Consider the following 12,015-nt stretch of genomic DNA (forward strand, 5'->3'; position numbering starts at 1 on the left):
GAGCCTGAGCAGCCCTCCCGCCCCACAATTCCTCCGGGCAGGTCACCTGCAGCCCTGGGGGGAGGGGGAGCACAATACAGTGCAGCTCACAAGGGCATCACAACATTGTGTCATGGCAGCATTGTGCACATTTCACGAGAGATAGGGTTACCATATTCCAACTTTCCAAAAGGCGGCACTCTTGAGAGGGAGTGTATCTGTATCAGTATCTACCAACTCACGTTGTACACTGTATCGGTGTTTCTCAACCTTTTTTTTTTTTATAAAGTACCCCTTTTCCAAAAACATAAATAAATAAATTTTAAGTACCCCCAGTACCTATAGTTTTCAGACACACACATTTTTTTCTACCATTTTGCAACACATTTGTTTAAACAACTTAATAGTAGCCAGGTGGGTGATGAAATTTTGGCGTGTAAAAAGTACAAAAATAATAAAACGCTGTAAAACTTAAAACAAAAATTCAGTTTTCTCCAATTTTAGTTGTGTTGATGTACCCTCCAGAGTTCTCTCAACCACTGGCTGAGAAACACTGTACTATATAACACATTAATATGTGAGTTGGTAGATACTGATCCAGATACACTCCGGCTACGTCTAGATTGCATCCCTTTTCCGTAAAAGGGATGCAAATTAGATGTATCGCAATTGCTAATGAAGCGGGGATTTAAATCTCACCTGCTTCATTAGCATAAAAATGGCTGCCCCTTTTCTTCGGCACGGAACTTTGCTGGAAAAAAGCACCAGTCTAGACGCAGATCTTTCGGAAAATAAAGCCTTTTCCGAAAGATCCTTTATCCCTTATTTTAACAGGGATAAGGGATCTTTCGGAAAAGGCTTTATTTTCCGAAAGACCTGCGTCTAGACTGGCGCTTTTTTCCGGCAAAGCTCCGTGCCGAAAAAAAGCGGCAGCCATTTTTATGCTAATGAAGCAGGGGAGATTTAAATCCCCGCTTCATTAGTAATTGCGATATGTCGAATTTGCATCCCTTTTACGAAAAAGGGATGCAATCTAGACGTAGCCTCCCTCTCAGAAGTGTTCTCTTTTTTTGAAAGTTCAAGTATGGCAACCCTATGGAGAGCACCAGGTCATGTTGTGATATCACAGCACCAGGGGACCACAGAGGTGTAGGTTGGCAGAGCTGCAGTGCTCATGAGTGTCAATTTTTTAGCGCTATGGCTCTGTTGACCTAAACTTTAGCGTCGTCCTCAAAAGGCTAATAGTGGGTTTATTTGCGCAATCTGAAGCATTGGTATAAATCCATGTGTATATTCTTGGGGAAATAATAAATTCCCTGGGAAGACCCTGTGGGCCCTCTGAAAAAAACTAAAAAACCCCTAAAACGCTACAGTGTCCAGGGACTCAGTCACAGTATGGTCATCTCCTCATGCAGATAATCTTAATTTAATATTACCACTAAGAGGGCTTCAGATCTTGGTATGCTTGCCAACCCCCAGCTGGATTGTGGTCTCTCTTCTTACCCATCCTGAAGTGGGGGGGGGGGGGGAAGAGCTGCCACCAGCCCTTTCTGAGGCCAGTCGAGGCCTGTCCCAAGATGGAGGCCGGGGACAGAAAGCTGCAGCCAGATGGGGGCTGGGTCCCAATTGGAGCGTTATTGGCCAGGCTTCATTTTAAATAAAGTAAAATATTATGTCCAACACAAAAAAGTTTCAACATTGTCTTTATTTATGGAAGGGGTGGGGAGTCTTTTTTAGGGTAGGGGCCACTGACACACACAAAAATAAGTTGGGAACCACACAAGTGAGAAAGAAAAACCCCTCCAACCTACCTTCTCAGGTAGGAATAAGAGATCCTCCGGAAAAGGGCTTTATTCCGGAGGATCGCGCCAGTCTAGATGCTTTTTTTTCGGCTTTTCCCCAAGCCGGAAAAAAAGCGTCGGACATGTTTATTTAAATCCGCGGGGGATATTTAAATCCCCCGCGGATTTCCCTATCCTGACTTACCTGATTTGCATCCCTTTTCCGGAATTTGGGGCCAGTGTAGACGTAGCCTAGTTGTTCCAGCTATTTTATTTGACTGGGTTAATACATGGCGATAGAGATGGTGCAGGTGTTGAACCTGTGTTCCATTAAGCAGGATTCAGTCCTAGTCTAACATCAGTGTATGGGACAGGGCAGCCAAGGCTCTGAGTGTCTGGCTGCTCCATTTGCCTCTCTGCATCAGTGAGGAGAGGAAGGAGGAGGATTCTTTGTGTGCTCCCCCTGCCCCAGCACAATCTTTCACTTCCCATTGGTCGGTTCTAATTGGTTGCCCAAGCGCTCAGTACTATCTCTTGGCTCCCATTGGCTGGTTCTGGCCCATGGGAGCTGAAAGATTATGCTGGGGGCAGGGGCAGTGCATGAAGCTTCCCCCCTCCCTTTCTGGTGCATGGAAGCAGATGAAGCAGCCAGCTGCTCTGAACCCTGGGGCTGCAGCAGGCAGGGAACCTGCCTGAAGGTCCTTCTGGGATGCTGGCCGGGAGCTGCCTAGGTAAGTACCTCTCATCAAGAGCCTATCTCTGGCATCCCAGTCCTTTCTGCATCCCAACTCTCTGCCCCAGGTCACCACCACCTCCTGCTCCAGATCACAACCAAAACACTCTGCGTACACACACACACGTGCCCCCAGTCACAACTGTCAGACCCTGCACACCCCTTACACCCTTATCCCAGGCCAGAATCCTCTCAAACCTATATCCCCTCCTGAACTTTGCACCCAACCCCTTGCTCCAGATCACAACCCTTAGCTTCACCCTAACTGCCTCTCAGACCCCACACCCTCTCCTGCACCCCAATCCCAAGCTCCCTTCTGCATCTAACCTCCATCCCAGACCCCACAACCCCTCCATAGACCCTTGACCATATACCAAAATCTTGGAGTGCCCCCCATCAAAAATTATTTCCCACCCAGGAGCTAGACCATCTGACAAGTGCTTGTCTAATATGGTCTTAACATTTTTCAATAATGGAGATTCCACAACCTCCTAGACAACTTATTCCAGAGCTCAACCAGCCTGACAATTAATAAATTTTTCCTAACATACAACCGAAACCTCCCTTGCTGCAATTTAAGCCCATTGCTTCTTGTCCTATCATCAGAGGTTAAGGAAAACAATTTTTCTCTCTCCTCCTTGTAACAACCTTATAGGGACTTGAAAGCTGTTGAAAAAGATCCAAATGTGTTCTGATCAGAGCACTCTTGAGTTGTAGCTACGGCATTTTCTACATGATGATTACAACTATGTTAGAGAGTGCAGCTGTTACATTGTTCTGCCCTTATCATGTTATAACATGGTTTGGTATTGCAATAAAGTTTCTTGCTATTAGTCACACTAAGGAAATCAAGACTAGGAGATGAAAACCAATATTTTGTTTTCCCTTCTCCCTGATCTCTCAGGTACTCGAAAAGCAACATTTCTTTCGTCTACAGTCACTTTGTATTGCTGCTGAGGTGTGTATGTTTGCAATGTTTGTAATTTATTGCTCAGTTGCACACAATATGCGAGTATATTTCTCAGGGTGTGTAGCACCTGCCAATTACTGTCCATATTTTTCTTGTTCACCTCTGGTTTGCAAACACCGTGTATGGAGTGCATGGGATCCTGCCAGACGTTGGATACACATGTCAGGACAGAATATTGCACTTTCACAGAACACTAGAATTGGAAGGGACCTCGAGAGGTCATCAAGTCCAGTCTCCTGGCCTCATGGCAGGACCCAGTACCATCTAGACCAGTGGTTCTCAACTTGTTTCAGTCCACGGACCACCAGGCCAATCAAAACATTTTAGTGGACCACCTCCAGCACATGTAGCACAGGACAAACAACACAGCAACTGCTCAGCACGACGGCGGCAGCTATACTGACTCTCAGAGCCTCAGACGGAAGTTACTGGCAACACAACGCGGTTGCATCCTAGGTGGATGACGTGCCGCACGCTTGTGAACACAGCATAAAACAGCCTAACAGCGGTGCCTGCTCATGCCGTGTGACTTTGGATAATGTTCCTGTGGACCACCAAAAAAGTTACCATGGACCACCAGTTGAGCACCACAGATCTAGACCGTCCCCGATAGATATCTATCTAACCTGCTCTTAAATATCTTCAGAGATGGAGATTCTACAACCTCCCTAGGTAACTTATTCCAGTGTTTAGCTACCCTGACAGGAAGTTTTTGCTAATGTCCAACCTAAACCTCCCTTGCTGCAGTTTAAGCCCATTGCTTCTTGTCCTATTCTCAGAGGCCAAGGAGAACAATTTTTCTCCCTCTTCCTTATGACACCCTTTTAGATACCTGAAAACCACTATCATGTCCCCTCTCAGTCTTCTCCTTTCCAAACTAAGCAAGCCCAATTCTTTCAGTCTTCCTTCATAAGTCATGTTCTCTAGACCTTTTATCATTCTTATTGCTCTTCTCTGGACCTTCTCCAGTTTCTCCACATCTTTCTTGAAATGTGGTGCCCAGAACTGGACACAACACTCCATTTGAGGCCTAATCAGTGCAGAGTAGAGCAGAAAAATGACTTCCTGTGTCTTGTTCACGCCTGTTAATGTATCAGAATCATGTTTGCTTTTTTTGCAACAGCGTCACACTATTGACTCATATTTAGCTTGCGGTCCACTCTGACCTCTACATACCTTTCTGCAGTACTCCTTCCTAGACAGTCGTTTTCCATTCTGTCTGTGTAAGACTGATTGTTCCTTCCTAAGTGGAGTAATTTGCATATGACCTTATTAAACTTCATCCTATTTACCTCAGACCATTTCTCCAATTTGTCCAGATCATTTTGAATTATGACCCTATCCTCTTTGAGAGGACTGAGAGACGGGCTGCAATTAGCTGATGTGTAAAGGCTCCTGGGCAGTGACCATTAAAAATAACAAGTACAGGGAGCACAACTAATAACAAGAAGATTTATTTGATCCTCAGAGAGTCTCCCACTTACCAACTCCTAACTTTCCAGCCTAAGAAGCAGTAGGGACTTTTTATGCCACATGGAGCTTTGCTCTTCCCCTTCATATGTATTTCCACTCTATACATAGTTAGACAGCTATGATCACCCATCAGCAATTGTTACATTGGCTTCTGTACTTGTTAAGTGCATGCTCTTTGCTGAGTTCACTTAATCTCAGAAGGAGTTTTCCTTTGGTCAATGAAATAAGATCCACATATACAACAGAAATCTAGGACCTGGTTACAATGAAACCCAGCTCAGTCTTACAGGGTGCATGGAAAATTAACTGTGTTTTCCTGAACTGTGCTGAAGCCTTGGACTTTGCTGTAAAACTTTCAGTTCAATTTGACGAAATTTACAGGAGTTTTGGAGGTCTAGGCTTTTGATTTAGCTCATCGATAGCTACAATATTATTGGGGCTCTTGGGGATTTGTGGCTGTCAAATCTTGATTATGCATCTGTGTTTCCTCCTAATAGGATGAACTTAGGTGAACTTCCAAAAGAGATCTTTGTATTGGAGAATGAAGACCCATTGAATAGTATCAGGTAGCTTCCCAGACCCCACTTTTAGAGTCAGGCCTACACTGGAAACAAAACACCCAAGCCCCTTTGCTCCTGAACTTTGAAAGTTTGGATCAAATGGAGCCTAGATTCTAACATAACTCTTGAAAAAAAACAGCCTCATCCTAGAGACTTTACCCAATATTTGTTTTATCCTATGCTTATGTATGAAAGTGCTTGGGTTACAAGTGTCCACCAGAGGAAGCTCTTGCATCAAGATTATCTAACCTCTGCAGGAGTTTTTGTGATTAAGCTAAAAATGAGGGGAGGGGGTTAAAGTAGTCTGAGGACACCTGTTCAAAGGAATGTTTTTTGGAACTATCTGCAATGAGTTTCAACGACGGAAAATCTGGCTGTTGTGGGACAGTAAATGAAGTTCACGTGACCTCTTGAACAGACCAGACACATTCAACTCACCACAATGTTATTTTATTTTATTTTTTTGTTCTCCTGCCTGTCCATTATGACTCGGAACAGGACCAGAGAGATGCAGCCCAATAAAACGCAGTGAATTACACGAGGGAGCATGGAAGCTGAGCAAGGCCAGGTATTATATAAACTCTTTTTCGACAGATCCTGTAAACCTCATTTTTTGAGGAATACAGGATCTGTCGAAAAAGAGTTTATTTTCGACAGATCCGCATCTAGACTGCCTTTTTTCCCAAAAAAGCTCCGTTTAGAAAAAAAGCAGTGATGATGTTTATGCTAATGAAATGTGGGATATTTAAATCCCTCTTTCATTAGCAGTTCTGATGTGCTTGATTTGCATCCCTCTATCGACAGAGGGATGCAGTCTAGACACAGCCAGGATGCTGAACCCACAGAACCACCAGGTTAAACTAAGAGAGCAAAGCTGATATTGACTGTTAATGCATCACTCAATGGAAAATATCCTTAGCAAATCTGGAAGGGTAACAAGCCCATGAAATGATGACTGGTCAGTGGTGTTATCATAGCACTCAGAGAACTTGCTCTACAACAGACTTCCTGTGTGACCCTAGTTAAATTATTTAACCTTTATGGCCCTCAGATCCCCCTCTATAAAATGGGGATAATCATAGTGCTCCATCTGATGGGATGGTGAGGTGCTCAGATACTTTGGGAATAGAGGCATATGTCCCTCAAATGGATAGATTTATCTGTTACATAGCAAGAATGAGACAATCAGTGCCTTTCTGTGCTACAAGTTTAACCTCCAGCATTACAGAAATGGTGGCCATGTAAGTACCAAGGCTGAGAGAGAAATTAGATTGTGTGTTAGTCCAGTTATCTATGGCAGAAGGGGCATCTCTGTTGTAACATGATTTTTTTATTGCTGTTAAGAAGAGGCAAAACATTTTAAAATGTGGTTTAACTTATGGAAAAGTCTTACAGAATTCAACAGGGTTGAACCAGAATTTCACAGATATTTAACAGGGCTCTATAGAAATTCCTTTAAAAAAAACCTCTGGAATTTAAACAAAAATCAATTCCTTTGGGAGTTTTTGAATCTGTAGAATTTGCCAATAAATTTTATAGGTTGCTTTGGAAAACCTATACATTTCTGTAAGACTCCTTCCTAATGGATAAGAGAGCTGTGTGTTATAGAACAGTGTAGTCTTGTCCATACAAGCAACAAATACTTTAGATTTATGACTAGGAAAAGGTCACTGAAAGAGATGTCAGTTGGCAAACAAACATGAGATGGAAAAGTCTGTTAATGATTGTGTTTCATCTTGGACTCGAGAAAGACAATTCTGAGCTTTAGTTAACAAAACCAAACCATCCGATAGGCAAGTTCATACAAAGCACCTTGTATTTAAAGCTGTGTTTCTGGCTCAGGCTATGTCTAGACTACATTCCTCTTTCGAAAGAGGAATGTAAATTAGGCAAGTTGAAAGTGCAAATGAAGTGCAGATTTAAATATTCCGTGCTTCATTTGCATATTCACGCCCGAGCGCTTTTTCGAAAAAGGGTTTTTTGAAAATGAACGTGCAGTCTAGACACGGTTCTTTCGAAAAAAACCCAACCCTTTTTCGAAAGAACCCGTACTCATTTTTTCAGGAGTATGGGTTCTTTCGAAAAAGGTTTTTTTTCCCCGAAAGAACCATGTCTAGACTGCGCTTTCACTTTCAAAAAACCGTTTTTCGAAAACGCACTTGGAAGCGAATATGCAAATGAAGTGCGGGGTATTTAAATCCGTGCTTTATTTGCACTTTCGATTTGCCTAATTTACATTCCTCTTTCGAAAGAGGAATGTAGTTCAGATGTGCCCTCAGTCTTGGAATCAGATCCACGTGAACTACAGTTGTGTTTAAACCATCGCACCATTCCCTGACAGCAGTGTCAGAAACTTTACTGGGCCTGGGGCAGGCCTTCCCCCGCCCCAAGCAGGAAAGCTGCACTCAGGCCCACTGATGGGGCAGGGAGGGGGAGGGAAGGGGACAAGTGCTCTGGGGACTAGCAATTGAAAAGGGCCTGAAGCTTGCTGCAGTAACGGTGGCGGCTGGAGTCCCACACACTTTAAACCATCACTGGAGCATCACACAGCATGCTCTGGGCAGCTCGGAAGGGTACAGCATGGTCAAGGTCTGGCTGCCCTGGCACTGCCCCTTTTGCCCAAGGCCCTGCCTCTTCCAGGAATATAGAGTCACTCCCCATCTTGCCCAGGGGCCTGGCAAATCTGTTGCCCCCCCCCTCCCCCGGTTGCACTGGTTGAAATGGCGTAGTGCACCGTTTCCCAAACTATGGGCCGTGGCCCGGTAGCGGGCCGCGGGAAAAAAATACTGGGCCTCAGCATGGCTGCCGGGAGGAGAGCAGGGGGAAGGAACCGGCCACTGGGAAGTGGTGTTGGGGGCAGCGGGGCTGTTTCAGTGTGAGGTGATGGGCTATTTCCCTGCTTGCTGTTCCCTAATGCTGACCCTGGATTTTATATGCAGAAAATCGGGTGTTGTGGCACAGGGGAGCAGGTGCAAAAGGTTGAGAAACCTGAGTGCAGTGGATTCTGATTTTCTGTGCATTCCTCCAGCCTGCTTGGACTCTGATCCGGCTTCCACTGAAGCCAATGACATAAATCCCTTGGACTTCAAAGATGCAGAATCAAGTCCTTGGCGCCATTAGATCAGATCCTCGGCAATGAGGATGGTGGGGCCTCAAGTCTCTGGGAGTTGTTGGCAGCAGTGTGGCTGACAGCCACCTTGGGCCCCAGGGTAAGATGCGGGTGGGGGCTGGGGCCCATGCTCCTGTAAGTGGTGGAGTTTAGGCAGAAGGGGCGGGGCTGACAATAGTCAGCCCGTAGCATCACTCAAATGGCAGCACAACTCTCCCAAGCCCTCAGAACTGAGTGCAGCGGTGCCCCAGGGCTCTTGTGGCATCTCAAAGGGGTCCAGGGATCCAGCCACCACCACCTCAGCAATTGCCTCCTTCCCAGAGCAGTGCATCTCCACACCTCTTCCAGCTATGGACAGTGGTTTAAAACCACAGCCTACTGAACAGCATTACTAAGGAAATTAATCCTTTTCTGTCCCAGGGCCAGCCCACATTTTGGCACCTGAGGTGGGAAGCTCAAATGATTCCTCCTCGCTTGGGCCAAAACTTTGAAAGTTTCTGCCTTCTTCCTGTTCTACTCCTCTCATGGTACCGCTCTGCTACCTACCCCAATTATGGAGAACTAACAACTTAAAATGTCTTGTTCACCAGCAGTAGACACAATTTTCTACACTCTGGGTCCTAGTAGCGCCCCTCCACAGTCTGGCACCTAAGGCGGCCGACTCAGTTCTCCTCATGGTAAGGCCGGCCCTGTTCTGTCCGCAGCAAAGAGAAATTATCATCTCCAAAGAGATGCTTTGTAGGTATCCTTACTTCATCCTTACTTCACAGACGTACAGCGCGTGCTGTAATATCCCCCATGCAGTTATGTCAGGGCTTCCACCCTTTGTTAACTACCATGTTTCTTGCTGATCAGACTGAGTTCTCTTATTCAGCTCATGGATAAATCCGGGGCTGGAAGCTAGGATTTTCAATTTAAACAACTTCTGCAGAAACGCCAGGATGAGACAGATACTTGGAAAGGTTTTTATAACAGGCGTGTGGATCCAAGTTTGCAGCTATAAGTTCCATATGTGTGCAGACGGAGCCAGCAAGTAGGGAAGCCAATCTGACTGGCTGCTGTTCTTAGGGGTTTGGAGGAAGGTGTTATTACAGAACAGCTGTACTATTCTGCATGGAGGAACACGGCCCTTTTTGTAAATGACACAATTCAGCCACTATTCCTTTCTTTCAAAGCTGCATTCATATTCTCTTTTCAAAGTACTGACTGATCACCACAGGAAATGAGGACAGACTGACTGATGTTTATGGCAAATAGTGAAGGAATACTGCCTAGTGGTTTGTTTAGGGACTAGGAAATCAGAACACCTGGTTTCTAATTCTGGTTCAGCTCCTGACCTCGAGCATTATACCCCCACATCTGCATGGAGAGGAGAGCCTTGGTGTAGTATCCTAACCCTCTTGCACAGAACAGTCATGGTTATCTGCCCCCCCTTCCCCAGGATCCCACAGAGAGTGTCCTGGGTCTTCAGAGCTACTTTCAGGGTGCAATGAGATGATTTGGCAGACTGAAGCCTCGGCATGTGCACTAAACAGCCTCACATTGGATGGAGGTAGAGCATGGTGAGACATTCATTGTCTCACCTCTGTTCCTGATTAGCGTCTCCAGGCAACTGTACTGTGGAATTTCCCACTGCAACAGACCCCAGTGAAGCCGGGGGCACAAAACTAGAGCAGAGGAGCAGTGTCCCAGCATGGACGATTCTGTCTTTCCATTGATCTTATAGTTTGGGAGGTAGGTCGATCCCATGGCTTATTCCAGAGATGGTCAACCTCACCCCTGCAGTGGGATGTTTGGGGAAAAACTCAGAAAGGGAAACTTCACAGAGATATCCAATGTTTAACCCCTTCCATGGGTGCTACCCACAGCAAGCAAAGGTCAGTCTACAATATTGCTTCATCTCTGCATTTCAGTTTCCACATATCCCGTGGTAACCACACTTACCTGTCTCACAGGGACATTGCTAAACTTAATTAATGAATCTTTGCAAAGTGTTTGTTGCATCAGTTCTACTTCCATGTGAATATTAAAATGGCTATGTATATTTGCATGCAGGCAGCTTCTTTTCCTCTCTGATTAGGCATCACAGTTTTAATTGCCAAGAAGGTAGAAGCAGATAGAGAGTAAATTCCCATTCCTTAATGAAGCTCTTTAATAGTCCAGTTTAAAGCAATCCTGCTATGATGTCTGGTATCTTATAGAGAAATCAAATTTGCAGGTGGAAATTTTCAGCTCTGGCAGGTTGACTTTTGGTTTGACGTGATGTGATTAAATCTTGTTAAATTAATTTAAAATCTCTACCTTATTGTCAATCCTGAGTTAGAGGCTCACGCCTGGCAGTGGATTAGTAGTGTGCCTAGCCAGTGTCTCTAAAACCCAAAGCTGGAACAAACCTTTTTTGTTTTTACAGAATAGGCCTTGGTGTGAATCCATTCGAGTCAATAATGTTACACCAGGAAAAAATTTGGCTGAGTCCTGCTCCAAGCAAAGTCAAGGGAGTTTTGCCCATTGACGTCAGTGGGAGCAGGATCAGGCCCACTGTTTTACATTTTTATAGTCCTGTTAGGCCAGCATGGAATGAATGGTCACAGTAATTTAATCTGCAGTTTCACACACACAGCTTGCACCTTAATCCACCCTCTGGTTGGAATTTGCTGTCTGTGCGCAAGATGGAAACCAGGAAAGAACCAGTCACTAATTTAGACATCCCCACTGTCACCAGAGGATCCAGAGAGAATGGGTTTGCTTACCCTGGTTTAACTCCAATACATTATAATCTCCACCCACTGTCTCTTTGCAGACCTTGCATGTCATTATGTCCCACTTCTTTCTGCTGGATTTGCCAATGCAAAATCAAACCACTGCATTATAAAAAGGAAAGAAAAAGAAATAAAGAACAATACAAATAAAGATGGTGGAAAGTAATGAGGCATTGACAAGCTTTGTGTTCTGTGTTTGTACCGTATGGTCCCGGTCCGTGCCACAGGTTGCTGTGGTAATACAAATCACATACACAATAAAATTATATCATGTATGTGCTTGTACAGCTCTCTGAGGACTTGATCCAAATGGGTGCTACTGCAATAAGACCAAAAATGAATATGTCACCAAGAACTAGCCCCCCAAAACTCCAGATTTGTTTCTTTAAACTCTGATTTTTTTTTTACTATTTTCAAATTCAACTCCCTGAAGGATTTATATTCACAATCCAAGTGGATGAATCCAACTCTGGTTGGTCTACAAAAGCCTCTTCCAAAATAAGTGGAACCATCCCGCCCAAATCTTATGTGAAATAGCCCAAATCTGCTGACCTTCACATTTTTTAGGAGAGCGGCCGACAAAGCCAATATTAATGAGAGGGAGCAAAGTTCAGAGACAATGGTGTGTTAGGCACTGCAGTGAGGCACTAT

Source organism: Pelodiscus sinensis, chromosome 21 (genome assembly GCF_052426305.1).
Source record: "Pelodiscus sinensis isolate ZL-2025 chromosome 21, ASM5242630v1, whole genome shotgun sequence".
NCBI classification, from domain to species: Eukaryota; Metazoa; Chordata; order Testudines; family Trionychidae; genus Pelodiscus; species Pelodiscus sinensis.